This window comes from Dermacentor albipictus, unplaced genomic scaffold (assembly GCF_038994185.2).
Source record: "Dermacentor albipictus isolate Rhodes 1998 colony unplaced genomic scaffold, USDA_Dalb.pri_finalv2 scaffold_22, whole genome shotgun sequence".
Taxonomy (NCBI): Eukaryota; Metazoa; Arthropoda; class Arachnida; order Ixodida; family Ixodidae; genus Dermacentor; species Dermacentor albipictus.
This window is the reverse complement of record NW_027225576.1, coordinates 2,681,183-2,698,121: the sequence shown is the minus strand read 5'-3', so window position 1 is coordinate 2,698,121 and position 16,939 is coordinate 2,681,183. Positions and strand designations below refer to the sequence as shown.

The 16,939-nt window shown below is 44.2% G+C and overlaps 1 long non-coding RNA gene across 1 annotated transcript; it reads right to left on the bottom strand.

Annotated features, from left to right (window-relative positions):
• Window positions 1–223: 223 nt before the first annotated feature.
• On the bottom strand, window positions 224–5,604 carry LOC135915755 (uncharacterized). The gene is made up of 3 exons (XR_010568731.2): window positions 5,242–5,604; window positions 4,366–4,479; window positions 224–2,025 (listed from the first exon to the last, which is right to left on the bottom strand). It is a non-coding gene; the product is annotated as an uncharacterized lncRNA (long non-coding RNA).
• Between the last annotated feature and the right edge of the window lie 11,335 nt (window positions 5,605–16,939).

The following is a 16,939-nucleotide window of genomic DNA, read 5'->3' as shown; positions in this document are numbered from 1 at the left end:
ATCAAGTTCCTTTAGAGATGCTAAAGACAAATTTCTATAGAATATTTCTATCGAGTTTCTTTAGAGATGCTAAAGGCAAATTTCTATAGAATATTTCTATCGAGTTGCTTTAGAGATGCTAAAGGCAAATTTCTATAGAATATTTCTATCGCATTGCTTTAGAGATGCTAAAGACAAAAATTCTATAGAATATTTCTATGCAGTTGCTTTCGAGTCCCTACAAGCAAATGCCTATAAAAGCTAGGCCGATGTGTGTAAAGTACTTGCAATTTACCAAAGTTCTACTGTAGGCAATAAGGACTACAGTAAATGCAGTGGCAAAATAATTGGTGCTACAACCACAAAGTATTCAGTTTGAAATGTTTATTGCACTTCAGACTAGATACATGCTTCATATATGTGACATACACACTTCAGACTAGAACTTGCAACACACAAACTGTAGCTGCCAACATGCTTCTCAGGTCAAGCTGGTGGTGCAAACACACGAAACATGAGGTAAAAGAATCAGTGGCAGACTTGATTACAGTTGACACCTCGCAATAACAGGCTTGACTAGGACAAGAAACCATACCATTAAAACTGCAAAAGGAGTGCCTGTTCCAGCAGTGCACATTAAATGTTTGGATACTAAAGCCTGAAAATAGACTGATATGAATGTGCACTCCAATGTTGTGTCAGCCTGACGAAACGACACAGCATTTTAGTCTGAGCAAAAATAACACTGGCAGTCGCTGCAAAAATGTGGCAAATAATGGCTTTCACAGATAAGTACACCATATACCGAAACCACACGGCATTTTAGTCTATGTTTATGTGTAAAATTAGCACTGGTAGGCCCTGCAAAAATGTGGCAAACAGGGGTTATCATAGAGCAGTAGAGCATATATCGTAAAAAGTTTAAAAGCTTGTATTTCGTTGTAAGGGAAACAATTTTGAGATCAGAGCCAATATTCTAATTAGGGTGAGAAATACAAACCAGACCGACACACGCAATGACTAAAACAGAGATTTAGCTCAGGAGCTCCTATGTAATGCACATGAACAGTAAAATCGTTTTTCTCGGCAACTATGCAACCAAATTTGATGAGGTTTGATACATTTAAAAATGTTTAAATAATAGTTTTTACATTAACACCATCAATTTTCATTAAAATTTTCTGAAAATGGCAAAACTTGAAGGAAAAGGACTTAGTTTGCAACTGTAAATAAAAAAAAAGAGCTAGCACAAATTCGTTAATTCTGTAAATTTTCCTACTCAAATACATCCAAAATACAGAAATACTTTTGAGACAACCACAGCACTAATTTGAATTAAGTTTGCGGCATTTGAGAATTCTACCTGTTGCAGGAAGAACTATTTGGCAGGTTTAAGAAAAATAACACCACGAAGCTTACTAATCCCCGTCTCTGTGCCAGAAAGAGATATCATAGTTCTGCAGACTCCATCTGCTATGTCTAAAGTCAACAAACTGTATATATGAATTTACAGCTTACATGAAATTGTTGCAACGTTTGAGAGTTTCGCGCATCTGCTCATAAATTATTGATTGTATATTAGAGCAGCATATGGTATCTCTAATTTGACAGATTAAATTATGGTATTAGGTCCAACAGAAATGTGATCTCATTTTTTGTTATATAAGATTTGTTAACCTTACTGCTCTGTTTCTTCAAAATTTACAGTTTCCATGAATTCGTGCTACGTGAATTATGCTTTTTCAAATAATGTTTACTTTGATGCAACAATATTTCTTTATTTTACCTGACTCCTTGCTAAAAAAACTGCACAGTATTCATGAGATATGAATAAATAAATATTAAGTGAATAAGTAAACAAACAAATATTGCGGTTTGTCTTAGCATTCCACCACCAGCATGAACTGTAGGGAGCTTTGGCTACTGCCCACATGGTTGCAAGTTCATTCTTACATGACCACCTGCTATTTCACTTCCCAGGAATGGAGCGAGGAAAGGCTAGTTTTTGGCCTCATTTGGTCCGTCTAGTAACGGCGACGGTGGAGCCTGGAAAATAAAATTGAAATTAATTTTCAAAAGGTGTAATGAACATTCAGTCATAATGTACTAGCAGGCACAAACATGCCACAAATATCTATATAGTTGTAGCATTATGCTAAGTTTCATTTCAGTATTTCAGAAAAAAATTATAACAGAAAGGTGGCAGAACGCCCCACCTCCCCACCACTCTGCCAAACAGTGGCAGTTCTTTTGAGAATAACTTTTGAGAAAACTTTTACTTTCCCAAGATTCGGTGACATCAGCACTGGGCCAATGTGCCTGGCAGTAGAATATCATTGCTGATGACAAAAAGCATCTCCGAACGACAACAGCCTAGTCACACATTAATCTCATCTTGCAATGACAACACATTCCCATTTATAACATAAGCAAGCAGGAACACCCATGAGCTAAGTCCTATACAGATGTCACACTATGCATAGAAAATTTTTTTTTTAAAAAGAAGGGAATGACCTACTGGCTTCTATTGCTGAGCGGTAGACAAAATTAATATTCCATCCGCTATTAGCCATAGTTGGTATGTACTATGCTTAACATGCGAATAATAAATTTCTCACATGGAGCCTGGGCAATCATGACGATGCATCTAAGTATGCATTGTATGGGGAACAATAATGTTTTAAGTTGTTTTCGCAAACTATGATGGATAACTGCCAATTTGTGGTATTTGGAACACAGTCGCGGTGTCACTGTCAGATACAATGGACACAGTATATTCGTGCTTTTTGAGTTATTGAAACAATTAGTTTCTAATCTAGTACGGGTATGTACACTGATATGTATCCTAAACGCAATGATAAGACTGCCCAATTGCAATTGTCCTTCTTGCAACCTGGCATGTGAAAAACAGAAAACAAAAATTATACTAATCAAGTAACTTTGAAAATTGATTGCATAACTGCTCTATAGGTTAAGCAGAAAATTTAACAAGAAATAACGTGCCTAAAACTAGTTGCAACAAACAAATTTGTTACTACGAAGGTTGCGGACAATTCAGTAAACAGATTGTGACCCAGTCTTTTTATGTGGCATTCATCAGCGATGTTGTTGGTCAATTGGTTGCCGCAGCTGAACAAAACAGATGAACAGTCTAAATCTGGCGCGCAGCCCCAGTCCCATCGGTGCATGGTCAAGTGGGATGAACATACTGATCCGGGGAGTGAATTATGGTGCTGTCTTAAGTACGTGTTGAGGCACCGGCCAATCTGTTGCATGTACATTTGACCAAATATACACATGATCACAAGAATAGACTACACTACCCCTGACAGACAAGACAAATTTAGTGGTATCTAAGCAAGCCTTTCTTGTCAGGGTGCCATATGCACAGAAGTGTGCAAGAGAATTGAGAAAGGCAAGCAGGCAAGGGAGGCTTGCTCGGTGAAAGATACCACCAAATTTGTCGTGTGTCACAGGCAGTGAGTGCACTGTATCCCTTTCACATGTGGTCAAGCGTACATAGGGCAAACTGGCCGGTATCTTATGTGTATAAGAGATCACTATATTTCATTTAAAAGACCAGTATGGTCATCCAACTTGGTCGTACATTTCCACAACGGGGCTTCATGTTGGATTACAATCGTTCATCTGTTTTCATCCACCGTAAAAACTGACAAGTGAAATCGATGAGGCATACCACATATATAGTAAGAGATGTGGGTGAGCCCCCATATTTAATGCAACAAACAAAAAAGGCATCCTGTGTAGGTCACAAGGTATCCAAATCAGTCTGTGCCTATGTACTACAGAAGTAAATGCAGCTTAGTAAATACTGACCTTCATATTAATTTTCAAGAAATTAAAGCTCACCAAATGTGTATTTTGCAGTGGCTGTTACTATGGAAACAGAGAAGTAACTGTAAAGATATCAATGATAAACAAAGATGTGCACACTACGTGCTTAGACCTGTGACATTATTAGTCCACTACCCTTCGAATTCCTACATGCACAGAAAACTGCACGAGATTGTAGCACACACAGAAAAAAATTATGCAAATAGGGGTACAGCATAGGAAATAGTTTTCAAAGAATAAAACCCCAATAAAAAGTCATAAATACACTATGTACAAAGCAAAAAATATATGTAACTTGCAGGTAAGCAACTTACGCAAAAGAAATACTAAACATCAGGAATGGTTGGGTATAGTTTTATACACAACACAATCATGTGGGCATAATGGCTATGCACACTAATAGGTAGCAAGTTCAATGAGGTTGCATAAATATTTAGTCTCTTTAGTATGCTGCATTAAGTAATGTGTTGACAAACTTCACCATGAATGACACCAAGCACCCTTTTTGGAACACGTACATTTCATACACACCTGTCATGACCATCCAGATCACACGCCATGCTGCTGCAGCCATATATCCACAGGGTCTGCATTTCTTGGGGCTCCTCGATCTTGTAGTTTATGTTGTGGGTCACGGCCTCGCCACTACAAAATCAATTCTATGTTAGCTTATAGCAGTGGCACAATAAAGCTGTGATATCGTGAAAACATGCAATCAGCACCTAAAAGAGTCACGAAAACAATGTCTGCACTAATGTGGAAAGAGAGCAAATGCTTGAAATCATCGAATGTCATGACAATGCGAACCTCTACATCGAATAAAGTTTTGGACGCACCGCAGCAGCAGATTACAATCTAAACTTAATGTTTTTTTTTTCCATTACTTAGTATAGGCAACGTTCCCCTGTAATGCTTAGTTAAGTCAGTTATGTCAACACCTCTTGCCTTGGAAATAAAGCTGTACTAGTAGCATGCTGTGATTGGCTTACATTTTTTTCTTAGAACTGTTCGTTAGCCAAAAACCTCGTAAGCAGAGATTGTGCACAACGTCGAAGCATTTATAAGTGAGGAAACGTCATTGAAGAAAGAATCGATGAAGAGGTAGACGGGTCGTTACTATGCAACTTTAGCAGACAAGCGGGAGCTCACGCACAACTGCACAAGGCGACCGCGATTTCCGAAACTTTTCTCTGGGGAAGCAAACGCTTATCAGGATTATCAATTCCGCACTGTGGCAATAGAGTTGCGTACACAATTCTTACAACCAGCGCGTAGCAAGTATCAGCACAGGGTTCACTGTTGTCGTGGGTGTTCCACTTACTACGTTCGCAAGGCACTCTATACACACACGGGAAGCACACACAACACGGATGAACGCACGTGTAGTTGGCGAGCACGATTGCTTACCGTTTCAACAGTACGACGAGGTCGAAAGGCACTCTCCAAGTTTCCAGTGATGCGTCTGCGATGTTACTTGCAGCAAACAAGCCACTGGGTAGTGGACGAGCTGAGGCGCGCTAATAATACGCATTACTTCTTTGCGCCGTCCACCAAACTTTCCACGAACACAAGCGGAGACAAAGGGAACGCACTCCATGGCATGAAAATCGTTGGTCCACATTTAGCCGGCGCGCCACGCATACGGCGTGCTTACAGCGAGACTCAAGCCATCTTCTGGCACTTTCGTGCTCGCGAACTACGTCTCATTTCATTACAGCAAACCTAATAACACACGATCAAACAAACACATCGACGCAGCTCGCACGACAACCGGTGAAGACGGAGCAATAACAACACGCCGTATCTTCGTATTCTACCTGGCGCGTTGAATACGAAAATACCGGCGCCGCCAGCGCCGTCTGTATAATAGTGCGGCTGCTGTGGCCTCCGTGATTCCTACAATCATACCCACTACAGCAGGTTTTGTGCTGTTTTGAGCCGGCCTTTGAGCCGAACTACATACATATGTTGCTAGACAAGAAGAAACATTGACATGCTCATATTGTGTGCTATAGTTTAGGGTAGAAATAAATTACATGCAGTATTCTTGCTTTTGAATCGCTTATGCCACATGTAGTCAGCAAAAAGCATGGCCTTCAAGATCTCGACAATTTACCCTGTGTAAGCTATCGCTGCGGTGTGATTTTAACGATTTCAACCTCGGTCACTGGCCTTAAAACCTTAACTGACTTTATGCGCAGCCGTTACCTGCAGTGCCTGGCGCCCTCACTTTGTTTCTCATTGAAGTAACTTCCTGCTGTCGTTTAAATGTAGCCCAGAAATTGTCGACACAACCTCGGAGGTACACGTGTGCAGTGTGTGATGTTTCCGTGCGCTTGTGTCCGTCGCACAGCAACGTATATACGATGATGTTTAATTTTACCCGTGAGGCACAGGTTACGCTTATGTGTTCCCTATCTTGCTTTCGTGGCGATGCGCTTATCATGCGCGGATCGCGCTCATGTGGTCTGTGACTTTTCAAGATTCCTTGAAAAAAAAAAAAACGTTTCTGCAGCGTGCATTTGTCGCATTTGAGTGGTATGTGCCAGAAATGTGCGGCGGCGTTCGATCTGTTTCCGCCCCAAGTGCTGCAGTCACTGCATGCCAGCAAATAGATATGACGCGATTGCTAAGGCGCAGTTTTGCTTAGTGTTTCTTGGTATACATCTTTGTGATTTACCTGCATATGCGATATAAACCACAATGCGCGCTTCCGTTATATTTCTTTGGTTTTCCTAATTTCGATTAGTGTGATGTTTGCCTTGGTCAATGAGCGTCTTTTTAACGATGCTCTTACTTGATAGTGAAAAACCTCTGAAATGCCGATTGCAAGAACCAGCGTCTTCCAGTGCCTTCCAGTGTGAAACCAGCGCGTTTTTCTTTTTTCTTTTTCTTTCTTTTTTTTAAGCACTGGATCGCACTGGGTACGCTGGCGCTCGCTGGGACTCACTCGAGACCAGTGAGAACGCTGGATAAGAGCTGGGTCACACTGGAAGAGACGCTCGCATTGGAAACGGCGCTGGTTGTGTTTGTGCCGCGCTGGCTCCAGCACGCAAGGACGAGCGCTGCTGAATATTAGATGCTTTATACGATTTCATGGCTTGATACTAGTATCTTGTCCTAAATAACGCTATATCTTAGGGTCATAGAACTATTTCGTGTCGCAGCATGGAATAAAGGTGCGTGAGCTGCCTTGTTTATTCCTGCACATGTGACACTGAAAATCACTTTCGTTTTTTGCATTTTGCCTTTTGACAGGGCGGACAGCTAAATTCTTTAACGAAACCACGCAAACACAGATGACGCCGCTTTTTTAGTAGTTCGCACGTAACATATGACTGGGAGTTATCGCCATTGTCGCAGTGTTGTGAAGTGGACATGAAATCCAGAAGTCGTTCAGACGCGCTCGAACGGACCCCGAGTTCGAAGCCTACCGCTGCTTGATATTATCGCACCGATAACAAGGCTGAGGCGATTCGTGCGCTTCCACTTTCCCTATTGTACTAAAAAGAGTTCTGAGGCTCAAATACACACATTTTAGCTTTCGCCAGCTACCCGCGCCGAGATCAGCCCCATCGAAGCTTAGGCATAGCGTGTCCGCCGAGTCCGTCTGTACGATATCGGCGCGTCTAACCTCAAGAATCAAGAAGTCTAAAAAGGATAAATTACTTTATATTTCAGATTTCGCATCGGTGCTTTTAAATAAACAATTTTTTCATGTCTACAGTGCCAGCACAAGAAGTGAGGAGCGCCGATGTGACGCATCATAAACGCAGGTATATGTGCTGTCGCCGAAGGCTCCCAGCACTAGCCTGCGTTTCTCTAACGAATATATATGGCTAGACAGACGTGTAGACTGAAAGGCATCACTGAACTAAGAAAACATTGCATACCCCTCGCGTGAAGAACAAGAAACGGCTATCGAAATCGGCAGTAACAGCTCATTCATGCAGCGTCCCGGGTCGGTGGTTCATTTAGGACTTTTTTCGAAGCTAAAATACCAATCGCAGTCGATGTTATGGCACTTCCGAGCACACTATTGAATACGGAGAGCAAATTTTTCTTTGTGGTACAGGCGTGAGTTTTAGTTGCTGGCCGATAGCGCATCTACCACGTCTGTGCAAGACTCCTCTCTGTGAAACTAAAACTGCTTCTCGATTTTGATGAGCTAAATTATCCGCCCATGTCCCTATGCTGACGTGGCGTAGCGGTAATGAGCCGGGCTGCGGATCTGCAGGTACGACGATCGAATCCTGGTCAGAGCACTTCTGTTTTTACATGTTCATTTTTTCGATTTATATTGTACTAAAACGCTATTTGTTGCTTTCTGTATTAAAAAAAAAAGACATACGGTGTCCAGGCACCGCGTATTTAACGCGCTAGAGCTGTTTTTCGCACCAGTAACCAGCGCCTCCCAGTACGCCGCGCTTGCCCAGCGCCCCATGCATCCAGCGCGCGGCACTGGACCCATAATCCGGCGATGCACTGGATACTGGGTACTGTTTATAGAGTGAAAATATAGAGCCGTTCTTAGACAGGCCGCACTTTAGCTTGTTTAATTTCCTATAAACGTTCCTTTACAGAACTCAGTACGTATGCCATATGATGGCACACTTTTAGAACGGGAATGGAGAGCCAGTCTAGAGACAGGCCGCATTAGAAGTTCTGAAAACGTTCTATAAATTTTTCTATAGAATTTGGTACATAAGATGTCAATACGACCTCTATAGAACTTTTATGGAGGATGTAGAGCCATTCTATAGACAGACCGCATTAGAAGTTCTGAAAAGGTTCTATTAACATTTTTCTGTAGGATTTGGCACATAAGATGTTAATACGACCTCTATAGAACGTTTCCGAAAACGTTCTATAAAACATTTTCTATAGAATTTGGTACATAAAATGTCAATACGACCTCTATAGAACATTTATGGAGGGTGAATGGAGAGTCAGTCTATAGACAAGTCGCATTAGAAGTGTTAAAAACTTTCTATAGACATTATTTTATAGAATATTGTACATATGATGACAATAAACCCTCTATAGACTGCTTATAGAGCGTGAATGGAGAGTCAGTCTATAGACAAGCCGCATTAGAAGTGTTAAAAACTTTCTATAGACATTATTTTATAGAATTTAGTACATATGATATCAATACAATCTCTATAGAACATTTATAGAGAACGAATGGAGAGCCATTCTATAGACAGGTCGCGTTAGAAGTTTTAAAGACATTCTATAAAAATTACTTTATAGAATTCAGTACATAGGACGTCAATACACCCTCTATAGAACATCTATTGTGTGTGAAATGACTTGTTTCTATAGAAAGGTTTCTATAGACTTCTTATAGAGATTCTATGCAGACGACTCTATAGATCGCGAGTTCCTATAGAGTCCCTTTTGACTCCATAGGAACTCATTAGGAGTTCTAAAGGAACTCTAAATCCATTTTCATAAGGGTAACGCTGGGCTGCCAAAGGAGGCTCCCAGGGCTTTCTTGTAGCCCTGTTCCAGACATATGAAACAAGAAAAACATGGAAGGTAGCTGTAGTAACAGGTTGAAAAACCCAACTAAAGAGACGAAGAATACGTTATAAAGGTTTAGAAGTTTACGCAGTGAGACCATTAAAATAGCTCGATTGGGATGTAAACGCGCATGTGGCCGCAAACACGCAGCTTCAAGGATTGCTAACATTTAACCGATGTCTATTTTTCTACCAATGCCAACACAGCTGCACAAAAAGTGGCCGTTATGTGGACGCACGACATGCACTGACCATGCTTTTTATTGAATGCGAACATCACGGTCTGCGAAAAACAAGTGCCATATGGGTCGAGTGACTCGAGGCGAGAGCGCGCTCACGTATGCAGAGAAATCATGCGAGTACCTGGTGCACGTGAGGACGCGGAATTCTCGCGCGACAAATGTGCCTTCGCCTGCCACGAGCTCGGAATAACCGCGTGTGTTGATCAACAAACGCATACACGTGTACCCGCGTCAAGCGTGCAAGGCGCGAACGATCCCTGCAATGAACTCCTATTTTCGGAGCATCGCTAACACCGCGTGCACTTCGCTTAGATGTCTTCTAAAACAGTGCCGAAAAGCAATAGCAAGGTGCACTTACCTGGCACACGCGGGTGTTTCTTGTAGGCTTGAAGTTCTCCCGGCCGATTCTGTGTAACCACGCAGAACGACGCTCTCGGTCATTTTTCCCGGTCGGAATCGAGAAAAAAAGTCTTTCCAGGCTCGGTTCGGTTGCTGCATCCGAAGGCGCAGCAGCCACGCATAATTTCCTTGCATGCAGTGAAACGCGAGCGCGACAATCGGAAGACAAAAAACGTGGGGAACCTGCGCTGCCTGCGCTCTAACTTAGCCGGCCCGCCCGGCGCTAGGAGGGTATAATGCACCGCAAAGCAACCTGGTACGGTTGGGCCAATGAACGCGTCGGCGGCGCGGGGAAAACGAATGCGGTACTCTGAAATGTTTTCCAGCGAACCTAAGCCCGCAGAGTCCGGCGCGCCGAGCATGGCTGTTTGGCCGAGACGACGCTTGCCAAGTGGTTCAGTTCAAAACAGGTTTGAGTGCTGTTGTGTGGTCTGGTGGAGTATGCTGTTGCGAACGTGCACGACACCCATTTTAAGATGTTGGCTGGTATCATCTTCAACCAATCTGCTTTGCCGGTAGCCATTTCATGCGTGCATCTCCTCTGGATTTCGGGAGAGCTGTAATTTCTTACTGCATCTACTGAGGAGACAAGTGCACTTCACGTGTTTCCTAATATAGCTTCCTGATATCCTCATGTAAGACTTGAGATTACGCATTAAATATCTAGGCGTGTGTTAAAGAGACATGGTTTTTAAAAATACATCGTGTTGTATACCTTTTATAAAACGAGCTTCGCTGCCAAGGGCATGGAATGTTCATACCAATATTAAGGGCTCGCGCAACCTTATTAGAGTAAAGACTCGTTCACATGGGGAATCCGGCGTCTACAGCGAGCAGAATTCTTCAGACGTCGAAGTTCGCGTCGTTCACATTGCTTGCCCACCGTGCCACCCGAACGCGGTAGAGCACCATCTACCTCGTAAAGCGCTAACCTCCAAGCAAGCGTGGGATATCCCGGATATTCCCGCGGCTCGAAACTGCGCAGTTATCTCCGCTTGCCTAAAGTTCGCGTTTTATTTTGCGCGTCTTCATTACTGCTTGCAACGACAATAATAAACCCTATGCAAGAAGAGGCAGCACTGCTAGGCCTGCTGGCAAGCACCTTTATGGCAATACATGACGTTCAGAAGAAGCATACGACCCCAGCGGCGATGGTGGGTTCGTCCTGCTCTGCACGAGCGCGAGAAGCTTGGTCATGGCACCAAACTGCTACCACTTCCAGCGGTTGTCAAAAAGGACGGGGTGGTTACGCATCAATTCGATGACCATTTCCGATGTCACGACAGAGTAGGCCACCATCTTTCGAATTTCAGACTCGCGCTCCGATTGGTCCGCGGTGATAGAATCCGGCGGCAGCTTCCGGCGGCAGCTGCCGCGAAAATCGGTCCGGGATAGATCGGTGCGGAAGGGGCTATTCCGGCGAATCTCGCCGGCGCCGAACTGGGTTCCGCGCCACTCCAGACGCCGAATGTCTCAGTGCGAACGCAAGTTGAGATTATTTTTCGAATGCTATATTTCTTTTTTGCCAACACAAATGTCGCAGTTCGGCCTGAAAGGCATATCGTCGATTGCGATAGCAAATGAGTCGACAGCTAGCTATACGAAGTAGGGATATTAGTTTTATACGCCGTACGACCTTGTAAACGTGGGCATAATAATTAACTTAACAAGCATGGTGAAATGCGTGTTCAATCAAATAAACGCATATCAATTGACCGCGAAAAATATCTCTCAAAACGCTGGAGTGAGGAAGTGCGGCAGCGAGTGAATTGACCTTCGTGCTGCGGTCCGCATCAACGTTAACTAAGCCGCGAAAACACAGCGCGAAGCCAACTGTGCTCCCATCGCTGATGGTACTCAAGGTACAGCGGGCCGGGCGGTCGCCCGGAGTACAGTGCTCCCCCTTCCTTACTCTCCCCCCAGAGCCTCGCGCAACGGAATACGACGCGCTTCGTCCCTGCTTTCCTCGCTGGCGTGCACGAGATTGAGCCACGATCACCGCCTCACCCTTGCAAGCTTTAAATGCGCACATGCGCACGGCGACGGCGGAAATGCACTTATGGCACGTTCACACCGAAGGCGGAGCGGACAAGCGGACAAGCGGATCCGGCAAAGCGGCCGCGGATTTTCCGCTTTGCGGAAAATACGCGGCCGCTTGGCCGGATCGCGCCCGGACCGATTTTTTCCGCGCGGACAAGTTGGCCGCTTTGGCCGCAGCCAATCAGAGCCCGACACTGAGGAAGCGCTGGTGATCGAATGTAAACAAATGTGTTTCTCTGGGCTTTTCGCTTATGTTCTTGAAAAGCGTAAAAACGACAAGTTGGGCCAGTTGGTTGTGATTCATAGTAAGGTTTGTTACAGCGCAACACAAGACAAGGACAAAAGAAGGTATAAAACGACGACACGGCGCCGTGTCGTCGCTTTATACTTTTTGTTTTGTCCTTGTCTTGTGTTGTCGCTTTTCAATATTTGTAACAGCGCTACACAAGGGGCGAGTAACCCGCCGTGGTTGCTCAGTGGCTATGGTGTTGGGCTGATGAGCACGAGGTCGCGGGATCGAATCCCGGCCACGGCGGGCGTATTTCGATGGGGGCGAAAACACCCGTGTGCTTAGATTTAGGTGCACGTTAAAGAACCCCAGGTGGTCAAAATTTCCGGAGTCCTCCACTAAGGCGTGCCTCATAATGAGAAAGTGGTTTTGGCACGTAAAACCCTAATTATTATTATTAAGGGGCGAGTAAAATGCCAACGATCTCGTCTTCTTCGTCTGAGCTCATCATTTTGCAGAAGTAGATAGCGAACGGGAGCGCGCCAACCCACGACGAAAAAAATATCGAAAGTGCGCGTACAAACCCAAAGTGCCGCGAGATGGCGGCACGTTCTTGACATATTGCTAAAGAAATTGCGAGATGCCCCGCCTTCCGTGCGACGCGGGACGCCAGGCAAGCTTCTCCGGTCTGAACAGGCGTACGCGCTCACCGCCTCGCCGCGTTGAAAATCCGCTTGGCCGCTTAGACGCTCCGCTTCCGGTGTCAATGTGCCTTTAGAGTGTCCATATAATTCCCATTGCAACAAAAATTACCGAGGCAGAGCGGACGCTCTTTACATTCAGGACATGAGAATGAACTGATCCGTGAATTTTATGGCGGCATCGCCAGGCGCCTACAGTTTTCGCATCCTTTCTGGTATTTCAAAATTCAAGGTAAGATGTATTGCAAAAAGGTAGCAAGGGTAATTCAGCTCCACAAATTACTTGTAGGTAGTGTTCGTTTAGGCTGTGCCAATGAAGTTCATTCTGTTTCCTTCCATGATTCACCTAGCTCCGCAGATAGACAAAACGAGGTTGTTTTTCTGCACTCTGATGAACACCGTCCGTAAGTGGTTCGATCGGCGCGGTGAGCTGCTGCAGGGGCCCAATGGTTTGCCGTGTCAGTGGACGGCCTACGTCTCACTGGCGACCGAACTGTTCATGGGAAGGAGACGGCAAGGAGCTCGTGTCAGCGACATCGCGCTCTTGGCGATGTTGCCCTTCCAGCGCTGCCTCGTAATTCTACAGACACCAATGACCAGCAGCGGCACTGAGGCGAGAATGTGTTTTGCATTGCGGAGGCACAGAGTTTCACGCTAAAATCACTATGGGAATATGTGGTGCTAGTGTTACCGGGTGCTGTCTGCACAGCGCCGTGGCTAGGGCTTTGGTGTAGCATGAGAATTGTGGATATAATGCAAACCGATAGAAGGTTGGGCGACTTGGTACGGTAACATATTCTTGGATTGTAGCACGAAGTGACACACACAGAGAGAAAAAGAAGACAGGACGAGCGCTCGTCCTGTCTTCTTCTTGTCAGTGTGTGTGTCACTTCATGCTGCAGTCTAAGGATTGTGGATATATCCTCATCCCTATGCTTTCGAGCAAATATTTGGCTTCACGTTTTAATTTAATATATTCATCGAAGCGTTGCAGTGCTGCCAATATTAGCCTCGTTGGCCATATATTGTTTACCATCGAACCGTTTACACAGCAATGCTCAAAAGACTCAAATCTAGCGTCACATGCACCCGGGAAGTGTCACAACTCATTATGCATTCAATGTAAGGTGATAGAATCAAACTGTTCCTAACGTTCAACGCGCCACCGTTCTATGAAAATGTTCTATGAATCGCAAATAAAAAATTTCAACCACAAAGAACAAAATACAATTGCTGGCTTTTGAAGTGAGGCTATGCCATGTTGTAATTATAATTCTTTATTGCTTTGGTGTTACAACAACTGCCACGCTAGCTTTTCCGCTAGTAAAATCAGAAGAATAGAATTCAGTACGCTGAACCCTGTATGGACTTCCTCCATGCTGTTTCTGGCATAGGGAATAAGTCGTGGCGCTGCTGGTAGCAGCGACGCCCGATTGGCTTCGCGGTTTTATCAGCCCGCAGGATCGCGTGGAACGAAGTTCGTTATTTAATTTGTATTTATATAAAACGATTGAGAAGTGCATGCTTTCTATAAGTTCTTATATGTTCGAAACAGCAAGCTTGGTCACTTGGTAGGTCAAAATCTTCGTGAGCGAACTACAGGAAACGGACGAAGGCAGGGCTTCTGATGTGTCATTTCTTGTCGGTCATCCATTTAGCCTTGTTCGTTTACGAAGATTTCTTTCACATTACCCATTTCGAACAAGACGTATTCTCAATATGCGTCTACAGGCAGAAGCAATGCCTCCAATGCCTCTACCCTACTGGATTGTGAGTCAACGCTTTTTATACCGTTTTATTGAGGGCCCCGCCATTTTTAGTCACAGCACCATCTAGCGTCCGGTGCCATGCTGGTATGTGGGATCGTGCTAGGGCGTGCACGGAGAACGTGTTGACGATGAGTGGCAAGTTTTTGGCATTTTCCCGGGAGCTGTCAGCAAGTTTTTCGGATTGTGAAACTTCTTAGCGTGTCTTTACTAGGCTTTTAGCTTACATATAGCCTCATTATCGAACGGCAACGGGCCTAGAGGCACTGCTACACCTGTGCCCGCGATCGAAATAGGAGGAGAGTGAAGTCTGAAATTTGTCGATATTTAACATACGTGCAACTTGTTTTTGTTTTGTCTGAGTAGCCTTGAACTCTATTAAGGTATCACTCAGGTGACAACAATCAGAGGTGCCTCCGCGTGCCATGCGGTGTGCCGCACCAGCGTACATCCCAATACAATTAACACCGAAGCTCCCAGGAAATACCATTTGCTAGCCTTCATGCTCCTAGTTTTTTCGCGGTACAATTTTCTAGAGGGTTGCAATGTGGGCTTGATGGTAACGCATATTCAAGGGATGTACGGTAGCGCGATTAAAAGACGGAACAAAAGGAGACAAAGTGTGTGTCCCTGTGGGTCTTCTTTTGTCCCATCTTTTAATCGCGCTACCGTACAACCCTTGAAGACGATTTTCCAAGCATTGTTTACCTGGCTCCGTGGACAGGCTTTACAATTAAAGAACTGCAAAATAGGTCGGCCGGGACTGCCCTCCGCATGGATAAAACAGCCCAATGACAGTGGCCGTGAATATGCCAGAATCAACCAAACGCACGCGATGCTTTGAAAAAATATGCGCACTATTAGCTCTCGACTGGTGCCTGTGCAGGGGCACCTCGCGGACTCGAGAGGGCTCAAAAACGAACAATTACTCTTTGCAACAGTAACTTTAATATCTGAAGTAATACAGCAGGCAATGCGCCACGTCGGCCAGACAACTTGCCAGCGGGAATCGGATGCACGGGAGAACCAGTGTGAAATAGGGCTAAACAGTAAAATCTGCAAGGATGTTTAATGGAGCAGTGAAAGTTGAAAGCTATGGTCCGCAGTATATGGCCACGTCAGCTTTACCTAAATGCGGGAAATGTAATCGCTGAATGTCACAATGTGCACGTAACATCTTTGCCTGTTCCAAGCAAACCATCAACTGACTTGGGTCCTTTCCATCAGAAGCTTTTTATACTATAAGGCTACCAATGAATATTACCAACATGGCTGAGTCCGAAGCACTTCTTTTAAGAAGAGCACTTGTAATTACAGTTGTGAATAAGAAATCATTTATTGTTTATCTGAGTAACAAAGGTGCTGATGATGGTAATATATGAAGAGCCTTAATCGATTGAAGTATTTTTTTTCAGGCAAAGCCGAAGGCATCTGCAAGCAGCCAGTCACTCCAAATCTCAACCAATCCTTCCACCGGTCAATCCATTTCTGGTGCCTAGTCATGCAAGTTCTTTTTTTTTAGTGAAGCACAATAAACACAGGTTTGTTGAGATACAAGTGGCTTGCTGTTTCTTGGAAACGAATTTGTATGTACACTTTGTACATCTCGTGTGGAGCACCCAAGTGCAACATGACAACACTGACCCGAAGAATAAGAGGTGTAGAAGACAATGACACCAGGAAGAAACGTGCAAACACAGCACGTACGGTGTGGTGTATGTCGTAGGTGCTTTGATTCCTTCCCCGTTTGCAGTTATAGCTTAAATGTTGCCAGTTAACCACGCTGTAATGAACAATTTGGTTGGTTCATCGCCCAAAATAACTTATTTAAATGAACCAAGCAATTTGGCTGGAGATATACACCAGCATTATGATTTACAATATTTAGAAATATTGCAAACAGCACTTACACCTGTCAATACGAAGCAACCTAAAGTTGAACAAGATTGTATGGATTCATGGTATGGAAATGCAAGCATAGAAAACATGGACACAAGAAGAATGAATGGTGTTTCCATTTCTCTTTTCGTTCTTTTTGTGTCTTTTATGGGCGCACCTTTCCTTACCACGGTCTGTCCAGCTTTCAAGTCCCCGGTTTTTTATTACCAAAGCACGGGCATGTACGGTAATCACAAATACGGGGCTCAATTTGCAAAATTTCCGTTTTACGGAACTCACCGTTGTTTCTTTTCTTTGGAAA